Raw genomic sequence first — 19,873 nt, forward strand, 5'->3', positions numbered from 1 at the left:
AAGGCTCAAACCTTTAGTAATTTAGGGGCTAGTTCTAGATAGGATGGCCCTGTTCCTGTTTGCTGGTTTGCTTGTATTTATTTAAAAAATAAAGAGTACTATGTTTCTATTACTAAGCTGTTTTACTTCGGTATTGATGTGCTTAAGTATAATGGAAGCAGAGAACAAGTCAGCTTTGCTTACTCAGTTTCTAGAGCTTTTATTATTTTAATAATCATTTGGAATTTAACTATGATTATTAGTATTATAATTGATGTTTTGTATTTTACATGCTTTTGCATTTTTATAATTGCAATCATACATTATATACTCTTTTATGTGTGTTTTTTTTTTTTGTTCACCATTGTGTCTGTGAGATGAATCCATACTGTTGCTTACTGTATTGATCACTTTCAATTTATGGTTGCCCCTCATTTATGTCTTAAACATATTTATTTTAAAATCCCTGTCAGGCTACTCCATAACATACATTTTATCAGGAATACCGAGTACATAATTCTGTATCAATTTGAATTTCTTAGCATTACACTTCTTCAAGTGTTTGAGAATTTTGTTTCATGGTTAGTTTGAGAGAGAAATTTTCTTAGTTAATTCCTCTTTCTTCTCCTATTTAAAGGTGAGTTGGTTGTAAGAGGTCCTTAACTTCCTCAGATCTTTAGGTCTCCAGTTTGAATCTAAACCTCCCATAATGTTTTATCACTCCTACTCAGTGGAGTGATGGTTTTGACTAGTGATTTTGATCTTACAAAAATAATTGTTTCATAATTTTACCATTGGTGGCTCAGCGGTAAAGAATCTGCCTGCAATTCAGGAGACATGGATTCAATCCCTAGGTTGTGATGATCCCCTTGAGGAAGAAATGGCATCCCACTCCAATATTCTTGCCTGGAGAATCCCATGGACAGAGGAGCCTGGTGGGCTACAGTCCATGGGGTCGTAGAAAGAGTTGGACACAATTTAGTGACTAAACAACAAAAACAGCAACCCTGATTAGAGCTCTTGAAATGGTAATATGGTACTCTTTAAAAGGGTTAGCTAAAGAATTATTGGCCATATTTTGAACTCTGATATGTGTTAATGGGATGCCAAGCAAATGAGACCTATTACTCAATAGTAGGGCAAAAATACTGAAAAAATAATGGAATGTACTGATATTAGTTAGAATGAGTCATATCATGTGGGTCTATACTCTAAAGATACAATGGTGATTCGACAATCTGATCAAAGTCACCAGAATTACCTTTTATGTTTGCTTTTTACCGCTCATCTCTACTTCCCTCACCATAACTCAAGTGGTTAGGTACTGCTTCCTTCTCCAAACATAGCGCTAATGACTTGTTAGAATAAATTTTCTAAGTGGAAATTCTCGGTGTTAATTGGTAGCTATGTACAAGATAAGAAATTTAATTAAATTTAACTTAATCTTTTTTTCCTGTGGTTTAAAACAGTGAGACCAAGGTAAAAATTCTCTAGAGGAACCAAAGAATCATGAAGCTTTGCAAGACTTAAGGAAATAGAAATATAAAGCCGAGAGAAAGTGAGACAAGTTATTTAGAGGTAATGAGAGCAATATAAACAGTAGACAGAGATAAGAGTGACTGAGTTGTCCATGGAGGCAGAGCGTTGGAGTCAAGACCGGTAGAGTATTCTGATGTATGACTTACATCCTTGGAAAATCTGAAAAAGAGGCCAGTTTTACAATATCTTTACTCACAAAAATATTCATATCAACTAAATAAAGGTGTTCTGATCTTCTTCTCCCTGTTACCTGAAAGAGACTGTAATAGGGAAGAACAAATCTGACTCCATATTAAATGTGTTCTATTACCTGTGATTTGTCATGCTGGCTTTGCACCTTTTATAAAAGAATGTTGCCTACAGCCTGAAATATATATGATACTCCATTCTCAGTGCTCTGACCTTTAAGGGTCCACTCATATAGAGATAAAAAGTTGCAGAACAGAGAACAATCTTCTTGTTGGAGGTTTATAGGAACATGGGCCGCTGCAAGAACAAAGGATTCTGACACCAAGAAATTTGCAACAACTAACCCTGCCCCTCTCTCACCTTGCTGTTGAAAGTGCTTTGCTGAAGCCCTTGCAGTGTTTGAGGACACTCAGCGCCCATCTCCTTGCATGGCATTGCAGTGAAACTTTATCTGCTTCAAACTCTGATGTTTTAGTTTGTTTCACTTCACTATAGGCTTCCCTGGTGGCTCAGACAGTAAAGAATCTACCTGCAATGCAGAAGACCTGGGTTCAATCCCTTTGTCGGAAAGAACCCCTGCAGATAAGGAAATGGCAACCCACTCCAGTATTCTTGCATGGATAATTCCATGGACAGAGGTGCCTGGAGTGCTACACTCCATGGATTCTCCAATAGTTGGACACAGCTGAGCAACAAACACTTTCACTATTTCACTTCACTGTGAGTCAGTCATAGAAACTTGATTCAGGTAACAAGACTATCACAGACCAAAATTTAATTTCATCAAACAATAAAACTTTTTCATTGGGTCAGGAGTGCTGTGACATTAGTCAGTGTGCTTATTTAATGAACAGCTATTTGCTTACTTATTCAATTAAAATCTCAATGCTGAGAACACATACAGGTCAAAAGTGTCAGTGTTTGTCATCAAAATGTAGAAGACAGATAAGGAAACAAAGAAATATAGTGGGAAAGGGTAGTATGTTGAAAGTTGACATGGACTGGTATGGAAATACATAGAATGGTCATTTAACCTTCTCTGAAGAGTGATGGAAGCATTTCTGGAGGAGATGACATCTGAACTGGTCCTAAAATGATGCAGAGTGGTCACATAGGTGCAGGGAAAAAGCACTTCTGACCATGTTGGAACTGTTTTTGACTGGCTTTTTGTTGCTTTTGTTATTACAATCATACATAATGGCCTCCTTCATAAAATCCTGTTCCTCTGCCAGACTGTTGAATGAAAAGTGTCATTGTTCAGGATTCTGTCCACCTGTAGATGGCAGTAAGGAAAAAAATTAACACATTCCCTGCCTGAGGGTTGACATTCTAGGAGGTAATTGCAAGGTTAATGGACTTTTTACTTTGTTTCCTCAACTCCTGGTCTTTATTCTATAAAAGAACCTGGCATCCAGACCCCATAAGATGGTTATTTTGAGACATTAGCCGGCCATCTTCTGGTCAGCTGGCTTTCCAAATAGTTGTATTCCTTCCTGGTCTCAACACCTCATCTACAAATCAGTTGGTGGGCAGAGGGAGCTTGGATTTGGTAACAACTCGTGAAGAAGGGATGTTTCTTTGGTAAATTATTCATACCATTTTTTAACACCAACTTTTCACATGTACTATAGGCCAAGTATATTGCTTAACACTACAGAATTGCTACTCTAGTGAGAGCAGTTTAGAAAGAAACAAAGTGCATTCTATTAATTTCAATTCGCCTGTAATCTATGTCAGTCTCCTCTCATTTTCTTCTTGGTAAGAACAGGGACTTCGTCAGGCCTGAAGAGAATGCAGCTTGCTTGGGAAACACTGCTCATTTTCCTAAGTATCAGAGCTTTAACACTCCTAAATAGAAGATTCAGGCCCACAGAGTCTCATCTGCATGTGTGAAATTTTAAAAAGCTCTGAAATATTTTGGTTTCTCATTTAAGAGAAAGGACTTCCCTTGTGGCTCAGCTGGTAAAGAATCTGCCTGCATTGCGGGAGACCTGTTTTTGAGTTTGATCCCTGGGCTGGGAAGATCCCCTGGACAAGGGAAAGGCTAACCACTCCAGTATTCTGGCCTGGAGAATTCCATGGACCGTATAGTTCATGGGGTCTCAAAGAGTCAGACACGACTAAGCGACTTTCACTTTCACTTAAGAGAAAAACTTGACCCGACAGGAATTAATGGGAAGTTAATTATACTCTTTATTTATCCCATTTGTTGTAATGTCCACATATTTCACTTCAGATACATTAAGATATTTGATTATGGGGCACCATCCATGCCACTTTGCTTATATATTTAATGCACATATACATAGGACACTGTTTTAAAATCTGAAATATTCTGAATCCTGAAACATCCAGTCCCAAAGTTTTGAATATCAGCAAATGGCTTGTTAATGTAAGAAAGGGAAGAGGGCAGATAACTATATCTTCTTTTTAAGGGGAGAAGATATCACTTCATCTCTTCCTCACAATCAATCCTTTCCCCTCACCCCACCCAACATATACACCTACAAACACACATGCATACACCACAAAGGGAAATCCTAATGAATAAATGGTAAAGTTAGCACTTAGAAAGAGGATATGTTAGAAGTGATTACCAATTAGAGATCAAATTTCAAAGTCCACTAAATTTCCATGAATGATGTTTCTTGATAAGAAAAGAGTAATTACTTATTTATGCCAAATAACACACCATATCCTAAGAACTTGTGTCTGTCTCAAGCTGGAATTGCTTCATATTAATTGAGACTAGGACTAGTTATCCAAATGTAAACAAAGACCAATAAAAAGATCGCCTGTCTAGTACTCAAGAAACCTGAATTAAGTTGTATTTCTGCAACACTATGTGATTTATCAGTTTCCCTTATAAAATTCAACAGTTTTTCTAGCTCCTACATTCTTTCTATTTTACCCAGTATTTAATTTTAAAATATAAAAATTAATCTATTTTATAAAGGTAAAAGCCTTTGACTGTGTGGATCACAATAAACTGTGAAAAATTCTGAAAGAGATGGGAATACCAGATCACCTGACCTGTCTCTTGAGAAATCTGTATGCAGGTCAAGAAGCAACAGTTAGAACTGAACATGAAACAACAGACTGGTTCCAAATTGGGAAAGGAGTACATGAAGGCTGTGTATTGTCACCCTGCTTATTTAACTTATATGCTTGGTACATCATGAGAAACGCCGGGCTGGATGAAGCACAAGCTGGAATCAAGATTGCTGGGAGAAATATCAATAACCTCAGATATGCAGATGACACCACCCTTATGGCAGAAAGTGAAGAAGAACTAAAGAGCCTCTTGATGAAAGTGAAAGAGGAGAGTGAAAAAGTTCATTTAAAACTCAACATTCAGCAAACTAAGACCATGGCATCCCTATCACTTCATGGCAAATAGATAGGGAAGCAATGGAAACAGTGAGAGACTTTATTGTTTTGGGCTTCAAAATCACTGCAGATGGTGACTGGAGCCATGAAATTAAAAGATGCTTGCTCCTTGGAAGAAAAGCTATGACCAACCTAGACAGCATATTAAAAAGCAGGGACAATACTTTGCCAACAAAGGTCCATCTAATCAAGGGTATGATTTTTCCAGTAGTCATGTATGGATGTGAGAATTGGATTATAAAGAAAGCTGAGCACTGAAGAATTGATGCTTTTGAACTGTGGTGTTGGAGAAGATTCCTGAGAGTCCCATGGACTGCAAGCAGATCCAACCAATCCATTCTAAAGGAGATCAGTCCTGGGTGTTCATTGGAAAGACTGATGTTGAAGCTGAAGCTCTAATACTTTGGCCACCTGATGCAAAGAGCTGACTCACTTGAAAAGACCCTGATGCTGGGAAAGATTGAGGGCAGGAGGAGAAGGGGATGACAGAGGATAAGATGGTTGGCAGGGTTCACCAATTCAATGGACGTGAGTTTGAGTACACTCTGGGAGTTGGTGATGGACAGGGAGGCCTGGCATGCTGCAGTTCTGGGGTCACAAAGAGTCGGACACAACTGAGCAACTGAACTGAAAGGTAAAAGCATCATATGTGAACTAATTCTTTAGTTAATAGAATCTTAAACTATTAACTAAAGAATCTGGATGGTAGGTATATCATGGTTGACTCTATCATGTTTTTACCTTTATTAAATAAATCATTTTTTTCTATTTTAAAATTAAATATTGGGTAAAATAGAAAGACTTGGAAACATCACTAGTCATCAGAGGGAAAAGCAGAAGAGAAAATATACAACGGACTTGTACATTGTTCTTCTACATTACTTTTGTTTTTTAACATACTGTTTTAGCCAATTTGTGCAGTTATAACAAAGTACCATACACTAGGTAGCTTATCAACAACAGAAATAATTGCTCATAGTTCTGGAGGCTGTGCATTCTGAGATCAGGATGGCAGAATGGTCTGGATCTGGGGAGGGCCGTCTACTGGGTTGCAGATTGCAGATGTATTATAACCTCACATGGTGGACAGAGAAAGAGAGCTCTCTGGGTTCTCTAATGAGGCATTTGTCCCATTCACCATTCATAATTACCTGGAAAGGCCCACCTTCTAATATATCACAGTGGTGATTAGGATTTCAAAGTATGAATTTGTGGGAGGCAAAAACATTCTGTCCAGGGCATTTCTTCAAAAGTCATGTTCTTCAACAGGCATACTTCAAAAGGCATTGCCTGGGTTATAAAACCTAGGTTTATAGTCACAATTAATACACTTCCTGTCCACTACCCTCTCACAATTTGTCTTACATCTATATTTAGCTCTTCAGAGGTTTCTCTAAAGCTTTATAGTATCACATTAACTAATCAATACCCATTTGACGTAGGCTCATTACTTTTTCTACACTTGATGAAACAAATGTAAAATGGCTAACTAGAGACATAGCCAAGGTCACCACACTTGAGATTAAAAGAGAACATTTTGTATTTGTTCCACTGCTGTGCTTCTGGGGCTTCCCAGGTGGCACTAGTGGTATAGAACCCATCTGCCATTGCAGGAGATGTAGGAGAGGAAGGTCCAATCCCTGGGTCAGGAAGATCCCCTGGAGGAGGGTATGGCAACTCACTCAAGTATTCTTGCCTGGAGAATGCCATGGACAGATGATTCTGGTGGGCTACAGTCCATAGGGTCTCACAGAGTCAGACACAGCTGAAGGGACTTAGCTCACACTCACTGTGCTTCTAGAAACTCTGTTCCAATGACACAACTGTCTTACTGGGGAAAAGGCAAAATTCAGATTTTTAACTAAGCATTCTCTGTGTTACTGTTTGAGGTCTCAGACAATTTCAGAAGTTGAGGAAAGATTTTAAAACTTGTTATCAGGGATCTGAAGGAATCTAAGATAGGACTTCCAAAAGGTTTAGGCAAGTGAACTAAATAATCCAGGGGATTTGTTTGCCCATCCTTTGAAAATTCTTCCTCTCTGCTCTAGGAGTACTCCCAGTTACATGGTAGTTGGCAGAGCTCCCCTATTTTGATAAAGCCTGAAAAGAGCAGATGTCACTTTTTCAGTCACCAGGGTATGTAAGTATATGCATAAGTTAGGTACAACCATTCAAGGGAATCCATTTCCAGATGTTGAATTAAAAGACAATAATGACATAATAATGGTTTCCCTGGTAGCTCAGCTGGTAAAGAATCACCTGTAATGCAGAAGACCCCTGATCAATTTCTAGGTTGGGAAGATACCCTGGAGAAAGGATAGGCTATCACTCCATTATTCATGGGCTTCCCTGGTGCTCAGAAGGTAAAGAATCCGTCAACAATGCAGGAGACCTGGGTTTGATCCCTGGGTTGGGAAGATCCCTTAGAGGAGAGCATGGCAACCCACTCCAGTGTTCTTGCCTGGAGAATCCCCATGGACAGAGGAGCCTGATGGGCTACAGTCCATGAGATCACAAAGATTCGGACACAACTGAGTGACTAAGCACACAGTACACAATGACATAAAGAGCTTTCTTAGTGGCTTAGATGGTAAAGAGTCTGCCTGCAGTGTGAGAGACCCAGGTTTGATCCCATGGTCAGGAAGATCCCCTGGAGAAGGAAATGGCAACCCACTCCAGTATTCTTGCCTGGAAAATCCCATGGATGGAGGAGCTTGGCAGGCTACAGACCATGGGGTTGCAAAGAATCAAACATGACGTAGCCACTAACACTTGAAAAGATAATGACATAAAAAAGTGACAATGAAGACTAATTTCTAGTGAAGGTGGTGGTGGCACTTACAAGCAGTTGCTAGGAGCAGTGGGGTTAAAGGTTAAGACTGTGTCGTCCAGTGTCCAGAGCTTGCAGAATTAGTGGAGCAAGCCATATTGTCCTGCAGATGGATAGCAATGATGTTGCTATCATGTTGGTTCTCAGGCATGTTTTTGGCTAAGGAACTGACATTTAACTTTCATTCTTTGTCATTTTCTGAACCTGTTTCTTTTCCTTTTTTGATATTGTTTGATACTATTATCCATTTAATAAATCTAAATTAATAATCTACTTAAATAAGGCTGAATAAGTTTCTGTTTATCAGATTAAGAATTCAGACTGATATAGGAATTGGAATAAGTACTAGTTTCATACACACTTTTTCAGGAAAATGATGGTATTCATTTTCTGCCCTCATCATAACAAATTGTCATAAATTTAGCTGCTTACAATACTCAAATTTATTATGTCACATTTTGAAGGTCACAAGTCAGAATACAGTACAGCTCAGCTAGGGCTTCTCCTTTGAGTTTCATCAAACAGAAATCAAGGTGTTGTCAGGGATGCATTCCTTTCTAGAGGTTCTGGGAATAAAGCTGCTCCCAAGCTCATCTAGATTTTGACTGAAATCAGTTCCTTGAGGTTGAAGGACTGAGATGTCTGTCTCTTTGCAGGTTTTCCACTAGGGACTGGTCTTAGCCCTTGAGGGCTGCCTGCATTCCTTCTTTTGCTATGCTTGTGGTCCCTACTCAGCAACAATGGGTCACATACATAACTCCCATGCTTCAGATCTTTCTAACTTCTTCTGCTGAATCTCTCTTACTCCAGCTGGAGAAAGTTCTCTATTTTTAAGAGTTCATGTCTGCCAACTGCCGCTGGATGATCTAGGTTAATTTCTGTATTTTAATGTCTATACCCTTACTTATATCTGCAAACTCCCATTTGCCACATGACAGGAAGTATACACAGGATGCCAGAATTAGGTTGTGGACATCTTGGGGGCCCTTCTGCCTACCATAGTGTAGTTTCAAGATTTGTTAGCTGTTTCAGTTAGGGCTGGAGATAGTACAAAGGAAAGGGTTCTGGAGACCCTTCATCTTTAGGGGTTAAGTAAATTACATTATTAACTTATATTACATTATTAACATTATTAATTTATTACAGTATAAAAAGGCAAAAAGATAGGACACTGAAAATGAAATCCCCAGGTCAGTTGGTGCCCAATATGCTACTGGAGAAGAGTAGAGAAATACCTTCAGAAAAACGAAGAGACAGAGCCAAAGCAAGAACAACACTCAGTTGTGGATGTGACTGGTGATGGAAGTAAAGTCGAATGCTGTAAAAAACAATATGACACAGGAACCTGGAATGTTATGTCAATGAATCAAGGTAAATTAGAAGTGGTCAAACAGGAGATGACAAGAGTGAACATTGATATTTTAGCAATCAGAGAACTAAAATGGACTGGAATGGGTGAATTTAACTCAGCTGACCATTATACCTACTATAATTTGGGAATTATAGTATTCTTCGCTTTGGAAAGAATCCCTTAGAAGAAATGTCAAAGTCAACAAAAGAGTCTGAAATGCAGTACTTGGATGCAATCTCAAAAACAACAGAATGATCTCTGTTTGTTTCCAAAGCAAACCATTCAATATCACAGTAATCCAAGTGTATGTCCCATCCAGCAATGCTGAAGAAGCTGAAGTTGAATGGATCTATGAAGACCTACAAGACCATCTAGAACTAACACCCACAAAAGAGGTCCTTTTCATTATAGGGGAATGGAATGCAAAAGTAGGAAGGTCAAGAGATATTTGGAGTAACAGGCAAACTAGGCCTTGGAGTACAGAATGAAGCAGGGCAAAGGCCAACAGAGTTTTGCCAAGAGAAAGCACTGGTCAAGCAAACACCCTCTTCCAACAACATAAGAGAAGACTCTACACATGGACATCACCAGATGGTCAATACTGAAATTAGATTGATTATATTCTTTGCAGCTGAAGATGGAGAAGCTCTATACAATCAGCAAAAACAAGACCGGGAGCTGACTATGGCTCAGATCATGAATTCCTTATTGCCAAATTCAGACTGAAATTGAAGAAAGTAGGGAAAACCACTAGACCATTCAGGTATGACCTAAATCAAATCCCTTGCGATTATGCAGTGGAAGTGACAAATAGATTCAAGGGATTAGATATGATAGACAGAGTGCCTGATGAACTATGGATGGAGGTTCATGACATTGTAGAGGAGACAGGGATCAAGACCACCCACAAGAAAAGGAAATGCAAAAAGGCAAAATGGTTGTCTGAGGAGGTCTTACAAATAGCTGTGAAAAGAAGAGAAGTGAAAGGCAAAGGAGAAAAAGAAACATATACCCATTTGAATGCAGAGTTCCAAAGAATAGCAAGGAGAGATAAGAAAGCCTTCCTCAGTGATCAATGCAATGAAATAGAGGAAAACAACAGAATGGGAAAGACTAGAGATCCCTTCAAGAAAATCAGAGATACCAAGGGAACATTTCATGCAAAGATGGGCTCAATAAAGGCGAGAAATGGCATGGACCTAACAGAAGCAGAAGATATTAAGATGAGGTGGCAAGAATACACAGAGGAGGATACAAAAACAATCTTAATGACCTATATAACCACGATGGTGTGATCACTCACCTAGAGCCAGACATCCTGGAATGTGAAGTCAAGTGGGCCTTAGGAAGCAACACTATGATCAAAGCTAGTGGAGGTGATGGCATTATAGTTGAGCTATTTCAAATCCTCAAAGATGATGCTGTGAAAGTGCTACACTCAATATGCCAGCAAATTTGGAAAGCTCACCAGTGGCCACAGGATTGGAAAAGATCAGTTTTCATTCCAATCCCAAAGAAAGACAATGCCAAAGAATGTTCAAACTACCATACATTTGTACTCATCTCACACGTTAGCAAAGTAATGCTCAAAATTCTACAAGCCAGGCTTCAGCAGTACATGAACCGTGAACTTCCAGATGTTCAAGCTGGATTTAAAAAAGGCAGAAGAACCAGAGATCAAATTGCCAACATCCGTTAGATCATTGAAAAAGCAAGAGAGTTTCAGAAAAACATCTATTTCTGCTTTATTGACTATGTCAAAGCTTTTGACTGTGTGGATCACCACAAACTGTGGGAAATTCTGAAAGAGAAGGGAATACCAGACCACCTTACCTGCCTCCTGAGAAATCTGTATGCAGGTCAAGAAGCAACAGTTAGAACTGGACATGGCACAACAGGCTGGTTCCAAATCGGGAAAGGAGTATGTCAAGGCTGTATATTGTCACCCTGCTTATTTAACTTATATGTAGAGTACATCAGGAGAAATGACGGATGTGCAGGATGAATCACAACCTGGAATCATGGTTACTGGGAGACATATCAACAACCTCAGACATGCAGATGACACCATTCTTATGACAGAAAGCAAAGAAGAACTAAAGAGCCTCTTGATAAAAATTAAAGAGGCAAGTGAAAAAGTTGTTTTAAGACTCAACATTCAGAAAACTAAGATCATGGCATCGGGTCCCATCACTTCATGTCAAATAGATGGGGAAACATTGGAAACACTGAGAGATTTTATTTTTTTGAGCTCCAAAATCACTGCAGATGGTGACTGCAGTCATGAATTTAAAAGACGCTTGCTCCTTGGAAGATAAGCTATGACCTACCTAGACAGCATATTAAAAAGCAGAGGCATTACTTTGCCAACAAAGGTCCATCTAGTCAAAGCTATGTTTTTTCCAGTAGTCATGTACGAATGTGAAAGTTGGAGTACAAAGAGAGCTGAGCACTGAAGAACTGATGCTTTTGAACTGTGGTGTTGGAGAAGACTCTTGAATTCCTTTGGACTGCAAGGAGATCAAACCAGTTAATCCTAAAGGAAATCAATCCTGAATATTCATTGGGAGGACTGATGCTGCAGCTGAAACTCCAATATTTTGGCCACCTGATGTGAAGAACTGACTCATTGGGAAAGACCCTGATGCTGGGAAATATTGAAGGCAGAAGGAGAAGGGGATGACAGAGGATGAGATGGTAGGATGGCATTACCATCTTGATGGACATGAGTTTAAGTACGCTCCAGGAGTTGGTGATGGACAGGGAAGCCTGGCAGGCTGCTGTCCATGGGGTCGTAAAGAGTCTGTCACAACTGAGTGATGGAACTGAACTAATTATATTATTACCCATGGTCTTCTGGAATGTAATGCCATCAAGCACAAGCTTTTAAGGTGACCAATCAATGCAAACCTACAAGAAAAAATGACAAAAATTCAGTCTCTTGGATTGGCTGACATCTTCTAATTGTTTTGTAAAGCTTGACAAAAGATAATAATCCAGAAATTTTCCTTATTTTTGGTTCAAGTCAAAGGTAAGTGTTGAATAAATGTCCATAAGTGTATAAAATAATTTTTTTCATTTAAAACTAGAGGAATGAGGTAGCTCAAATCCAAGTACAAAATTTGAATGTTATGCTACCTCATAACAATGTCAATTGAATTTACCGTTTTCCTTGGTTTGTTTGGTTTTGTTTAATTTAAAGCAATGATTAGGAAATAAGAAGTCCTTGAAAATTGGAGTGGAAAATATATACAAAGAATGAGAACAAATCTAACTACCCCAAATCTTCAATTCATTGTCAACTAAAATCATTCTCTTACCTTCAGATCTTGATGGAGATAATTATTTTGCAAGATAAAGTTATTTCCTATATGACTAAACTGCATCATCCAGCAATATCTCAAGCTTTAAATACTAAATACTATTAGATCTCCTTGTGGTGTGTGTGTGTTTGTGTGTGAGTGTGTTTGTGTGTGTGTATGTTCAGTAAAGCCCAAATCAGATGAAGAAGTATTCACATCAAAAAGAATCTAAGACATTGTTAAAGAAAGTGAAAACGAAGTCGCTTAGTTGTGTCCGACTCTTTGCAACCCCATGGACTGTAGCCTGCGAGGTTCCTCCATCCATGGAATTTTCCAGGCAAGAGTACTTGAGTAGGTTGCTGTTTCCTTTAGTAAAAATCAGGAAAATACATATGTAACTTGCTTCAGAAAGTATTACTGTTCAGTTGCTCAGTCCTGTCCAGCTCTTTGTGACCTCATGGACTGCAGCACGCCAGGTTTCCCTGTCCTTTAACATCTCCTGGAGTTTGCTCAAACTCATGTCCATTGAGTTGTTGATGCCATCCAACTATCTTGGCCTCTGTTGTCCCCTTCTCCTCCTGACTTCAATCTTTTGCAGCATCAGGGATTTTTCCAATGAGTTGGCTCTTCATATGAGATGGCCAAATATTGGAGCTTCAGCTTCAGCATCAGTCTTTCCAATGAATATTCAGGACTGACTTCCTTTAGGAATGACTGGTTTGATCTCCTTGCAGTCCAAGGGACTCTCAAGAGTCTTCTCAACACCACAGTTTGAAAGCATCAATTCTTCGGTGCTCAGCCTTCTTTATTGTCCAGCTCTCACATCTGTCCATGACTACTAGAAAAACCACAGCTTTGGCTATAAGTAATATCTCTTTCTCTTTTTTTTAATACACTTAGTTTGTCATAGGTTTTCTTCCAAGAAGCAAGTGTCTTTTAATTCATTTCAGAAAGTGTTAATCTTGGTAAAGGAGAATGCAATTGTCAAGTGAATTTTGCTTATTGAAATATTACCTGAGATTTTAGGTCAAATGAACTTTGCTAAGCAGTTTAAAAATATCTCTAATTTGCATCTTGATTGATTGATCAAAACCTGGATCCAGTAGTGACCTACTCTAAAAGAATTTGAAATGTCAGAATGTTTTTGTTATATTATGGAAACACAGATTTAAAAATTTTGATGCTAAGGCAGAGTTATCCTGCATTGCTCTTCTCTCCATCTCCCAATCATGACCATGAGAAATACCTTAATCAGACTCCACAGATGGAGTCTACCATCTGTGAAATACATTTTAGTGCCTGTTCTCTAAACACCAGCACTCCTTTGTAGTTAAAACAAGTTGTCTCATTTATTGTTGTGATCTTAAATGAGTTTCTTATCCTATTTGTGCTTTAGTTTGCTCATCTACAAGTGGGTGGGTAGTAGTGGCTACCTCACAGGGGTGTCATGAGAATTATATAAATTAATATTAATATTTGCAAAACACATAAAAATGACTGACATATAGTAAGAAGTATAAGAGTGTTGTTAAATAAAATAATATAGCTTTGGACTTCTGCTCCAGGTCAAGATAGAGTAACAAGTACCAAATACATCTGCTCACCTGAAATGATTAAAATATCGGGAAAATTATATGAGAGAAATCCCATTCAAGTCACTGAACATCAAGCAAGCAAGGACAGCAATCCCTGAGAAATGGGAAGCAAAGGACGTGAGACCGTAATTGCCCACTATTATTGCCTGAGGAAAGTTTCCCAGTAAGAGCTCTAGAAGGAGATCCCAGACAGAACCAGTTGGGGCTCTTCAGTTTAGGAGATAGCGCTGTGAATCTGGGGATGACAAGGTGGCTAGAACTGACAGGTCAGAGTATTGGAGAGAAGATGCACCCAAAGACAACCGCAGACAATTGAAGCGTCACCCTCAAGCACTCAGATAAAGATCAGAGCTTGCAGGTGAGAAACTATTCCGAGCTGGGGATACACTGCTGAAAAGGGTAGAGGGAGGAGTGCTAGCTCTCATAGAAGGAAATTGATAAAAGATGAAAACCTAGATCTACATAAAAGTATAAAGAGAATCAGAAATAGTTAATACATGCTTAATAACATTTTTTTTCTTATTTTATCCCTTCCATAGATAATCAACTGCTCAGAGAAAAAAAACAGTAACAATGTATGGGAAGTTTATTGCATATATAGAAGTTAAAAGTATAAATAATAAGAACACAAAGTCTTGGAGAAAAGAAATGAGAGTATTATGAGAGTTTTGAATACTCAGTATTATGAGAGTATTATGAAACAATTATGTGAGTCCCCTACTATATGTGAGGGGCTTCCTTGGTGGCTCAGATGGTAAAGAATCTGCCTGCAATGCAGGAGACTCAGGTTGGATCTCTGAGTTGGGAAGATCCCCTGGAGAAGGGAATGGCAACCCACTCCAGTATTGTTGCTTAGAGAATTTCATGGACAGAGGATCCTGGTGGGCTGCAGTCCATGGGGTTGCAAGAGTCAGACACAACTGAGTGACTAACACTTTCACGTTTTTCATTTTTCACTATATGTGAAATAGTGTAATAAAACTTGAAAGTGTAAATGATTAGATAAATATGTATCATACAAACCATAAAGCAACCACTTAAGTAGAGCAACAAAAAGATAAAGTTAGTAAGCCAAAAGAGGAGATGAAAGACAATCAGAGAGACTTAATTCAAAATAAAGCAACAAAAGAGAAAAATCAGTAAAACTAAATACTGTCAGAAGCTCTCATTGTCCATTTTCCTCCATTTCAGCTCCTTGGATAGATTTTTGTTCTATGTACTTTCTGTTTACTAGTTCAAAGTATTTAGAGTGGGTGGGCTCTTGCAAATTTCTACAACTCCATCATTTAGTGTTGATAGCTTCTTAAGAGTCTTTCTTGATCCTGGAGTAACAGTGCAGTGAAGTGAAAATTCCTTCCTTGATATCCCAAGTCTCCTTGCGGTCAAGTTACTTTTGTTGCTATTAACCCACACAAAGGGGAAGTTTGACCTTTGTTATATTTCCAAGCCTTACTATTTTCATTTATATTCTCTTCCTCAGGCAGGGTGCATTTCACTTCTGTTACTTTACTGTGTGTGTGCTGTGCTCACTCAGTCATATCAGACTCTTTGCAACCCAATGGACTGCACCTATCCAGGGTCCTCTGTCCATGGTATTTTCCAGGCAAGAATACTGGAGTGAGTTGCCATTTCCTACTCCAGGGAATCTTCTTGATGCAGGAATGCACCTGCGTTGGCAGGCAGATTCTTTGCCACTGTGCCACCCTGGAAGCCCTTGAGTGAAAGCAAATGAAAATAGAACCAAATACAGATAAACAAATCGGAGACAGAGGGTTTGTTGTCAGTTTTTTGGTTTTTTTAAAATTATCTGTCCATTCCTAGTTCCCCCAAACCTATAGCATTCATGAAATGTTTAATGGTGCTTAAGTAATTTTGAATAAATGAATGAATCTTAGATTACACAGTTTATACTGTTTCAAAGTTGTAGTTTCTCTTTCATGCCCCATGACTTTGTAATCCTGACTCTAGTTCTTTTTTGGTAGAAATGAACAAAGATGAAATTTGTGTTTAAATATTGAAATTACGTGTAGTAGCCACATACAGTCAATGGAATTCTCCAGGCCAGAATACTGGAAAGGGGTATCCTTTCCTTTCTCTTGGGGATCTTCCCAACCCAGGGATTGAACCCAGGTCTCCTGCATTGCAGGCAGATTCTTTACTAACTGGTCCACAAGGGAAGCCCAAGAATATAGGAGTGGGTAGCCTATAGGATACCTATAGAATTATAGCCTATAGGATACCTATAGAATATAGGAGTGGGTATCCAGTGGATCTTCCCGACCCAGGAATTGAACCGGGGTCTTTTGCATTGCAGGTAGATTCTTTACCAACTGAACTATCAGGGAAGCCCTATAGAAGCTATAACTCCAGGTTCTATATCTAAGGTTGAAGGGTAGCCATTTTAAGTAATTTCTGTGATTGCACAGAAGGAGATCTTAAGTAATGTGGACTTTCTGCCATCACCACATTAAAAGATTAGCCTGGAAATGTCAATAGAACTTTTTAGTGGCTTTCCCATAGAGCATAATTAAATCCAGAAAGTTTTAACTCAAATGAAAATGCACAATTCAAGAGAATCAATATCCGGACACCAACTCCATTTTATTTCTCCTTACGGCGTTGCTTCTCAGAGTGTTGTCTACCACCTACCTGCTACACCCTGGATGTTTGTTAAAGATGTGGATTTCTAAGCTCTACCTAAGTCTCACAGAATCACTGACCTAAAACATAAAAACAAACAACAAAAAAAGATTCCTCAATTAAGGTAGTAGTGCTATGAGTCTAATACTCAAAGTACCAAAGACATCTGACTGTTGAAATACTGATGATACACTTGGTTTAAGCTATTTTTAGTTTAGTAAATGAGCAAAACATCATATTCTAGCCATAATTATGCTAGCAGGTGTGCATCAGGTAATCAGCTTGACTGAATATACATCTTGGCTTCATACAGGCTGTATGAAAATTATTAAGGTAAAACTGCCAGCCTTCCTATCATGATCACAGGGTTGGGGAGGGGGCATCATAGAAAACAGTGTTCAGTTAGAGAGTACTTGTTAGGGGAAGATCTGCTTGTCTCAATAGTTATATTTTAAGATGACACTTCATGGTCATAAGTTAGAAACCTATGCTCAGACGTAGGTAAAAAGCTTAGTGTAAAAAGTCAAGTCCCTAATAAGACAAAGAACATTGATACTCTGAATGTGGGAGGATTATATATAGTTTAATAAAATGAATATTTAGTCTTATAATTCTGCTCTCTTGAGCCAGTGGAAGTAAACTTACTTCTTAGATACTTGTACTTTTTGTCCAGATCTATGAGTGAGATGGTTCCAGTTATGACTAGCCTTTTTAATACCATGTGATTTTCAGTTCACCAAAAATTTTTTGGTACTTGTTCTCTAGGCATTGGGGAAACTGGTGAACAAGAGAAAAAATTCTTAATGATTTAGTAAAACTTGAATTGAATGGAAGGCATGTCATTCCTGGTTACTCCCTTCTCATAGTCATCAGAAAATAATATGCTAATGATAGCACTTTTTCTGTTCTGGACAAACACATATATTAGGTTGCTAGCATCATTGGCAACCATACCAGCCTTGTTCTGTTAATCTTATGGTCAGCTGAAAATTCTGGTGGTCCGACTTCAAAAATCAGAGGATCACTGATAAAGCAGCTAATGTAGTCTGGGAATTAGATTCTTCCCAAAGAGGGCAATAAAAATATTGAGGAGATTGATTGTGTACATACTGAAAAAGAATGCAGTCTACTTTGGATAGAATAGTTTCCAAAGTGTCTTAGTCATGAGTCATTTTATTCTCAAGTAACAGAACTCATATTGGGTCCAGATGTTAAGAGATCAAGGTCTCTCGTTTATGCTTTGTTCATATGGCAGATGCATTTATTCTTTCTGCTCATGCACAGTCTTTGCTGTATTAAATAAAGGATTACTCCATCTCCAGCTTCATCTTGCCTTTTTAAAGCTTTATTAAGATATCACTGATACACAAGAAGTTGCATACATTTAATGTACACCTCTAGATGAGTTTGGATATACGCATATATTCTTGATACCATCACTAAAATCAAGGTACTAAACATAGCCAATACCTTCACAATTTTCTTGTGCTCTTTGTTTGGTGTGTGTGTGTAGGTGGGTGGGTGGCATAAAAATACATAATATGAGATCTATCTTCTTAACATATTTTGAAGTGCACAAACATTCTGTTAACTATGTTGTACAGCAGATTTCTAGAGCTTATTCATCTTGCAAAGCTGCAACTTTATACTCATTAAACAATAATTCCAAATCTCCTCTTCTCAGCCCCTGGTAATCACCAACTCTATTTTCTGTCCCTATGTATCTGATTATTTGAGAAACTCAATAAAAATGGAATCATGATGTACTTATCCTATCAAATACCCAACAGAAATTATATAGCCAGTCTCAGGTGAAGAATTGGTCCAGTTTACAATCAAGTGTTTACCCCTGGATCATCTAATCCAGGATGATCATAGTGACAAGGTGTAAACATTCCATGCATCAACCATATTTGGCAAAATACCAACACTAGATAAGCCTTATTATCCTGACTTCTCCATACCTACAGGTAGTAGTTGATATTTGCTGAGGAAAATGATACAACTGTGCCAAATATTTCTGATGAAATATGTCATCAGAAAAGTCAAAAGACACTTGAATGTGACCAGTGTAGTAATGGATCTTCTACAAGGCTCCTCTTTCTGCATTCCAAGATTTCATATATTCTCTCCCCATAAACGATCCTCTTTCCCTCTTCACCCTCACTTAGGAATGACAGGCTGGTCTCAAAGTTCATTATGGAAACAGAAATCATCTGCATCTCCAGGCCACCCTGGACATCACTATTAACATCATCATCATCGTTTTCATCAATTATAATGCTAGCAATGGCATCAGCAATAATCAGCAATTGTGCCTGTATCATTTTATTTTCATTTGTTACAATGGAAAATGCCACCTATCAATTCTACTATCACTTATGTCTCCATCTCCTTTCATTTTTTAAGATACTTTTTTTCCTTCAGCTACACTCAATTGCTGTGAAAATGTGAGATAATACAAATTCTTCTTAGGCTCTCTGACCCAGAATGTTTGGGAAACTACAGAGATTTATGGTTCAGATAAGCATTTTAATATGTCTAACACCATATACAAAAATAAACTCAAAATGGATTAAAGACCTAAATGTAGGACCAGATACTATAAAACTCCTAGAGGAAAATAGAGGCAGAACACCCTTTGACATCAACTGCAGCAATAATTTTTTTTAATCCATCTCCTAAAGTAAAGGAAATAAAACCAAAAAATAAACAAATCGGACCTAAATAAACTTAAAAGCTTTTGCACAGCAAAAGAAACCATTGGCAAAACAAAAAGACAACCTAATAAACAGGAAAGATATTTGTGAATGATATGACTAGTAAGGAGTTAGTACACAAAATATGTAATCAGCTCAACAAATAAAACAGCTCATACAAGTCAATATTAAAAAACAAAATAAAACTCACATTTTAAAAAATGGACAGAATAATTGAATAGACATTTTTTCAAAGAGAAAATGCAGATGGTCAACAAGCAAATGAAAAGATGCTCAACATCACTAATCATCAGGGAAATGCAACTCAAAAACACATGAGATATCACCTCATGCCTATC

General features: G+C 38.2%; 2 long non-coding RNA genes across 2 annotated transcripts; one reads left to right on the forward strand and one right to left on the reverse strand.

Annotated features, from left to right (window-relative positions):
- Nucleotides 1-307: 307 nt before the first annotated feature.
- LOC145516595 (uncharacterized) lies at nt 308-7,482 on the reverse strand. The gene is made up of 3 exons (XR_014061531.1): nt 6,780-7,482; nt 2,742-2,980; nt 308-2,236 (listed from the first exon to the last, which is right to left on the reverse strand). It is a non-coding gene; the product is annotated as an uncharacterized LOC145516595 (long non-coding RNA).
- LOC145516596 (uncharacterized) lies at nt 7,323-16,081 on the forward strand. Its single transcript, XR_014061532.1, has 3 exons — nt 7,323-7,460; nt 9,074-12,309; nt 14,146-16,081. It is a non-coding gene; the product is annotated as an uncharacterized LOC145516596 (long non-coding RNA).
- The last annotated feature ends 3,792 nt before the right edge of the window (nt 16,082-19,873 follow it).

The sequence above is a fragment of the Giraffa tippelskirchi genome, chromosome 8 (genome assembly GCF_054371585.1).
Source record: "Giraffa tippelskirchi isolate mGirTip1 chromosome 8, T2T-mGirTip1v1.2.pri, whole genome shotgun sequence".
In the NCBI taxonomy this organism is placed as follows: domain Eukaryota; kingdom Metazoa; phylum Chordata; class Mammalia; order Artiodactyla; family Giraffidae; genus Giraffa; species Giraffa tippelskirchi.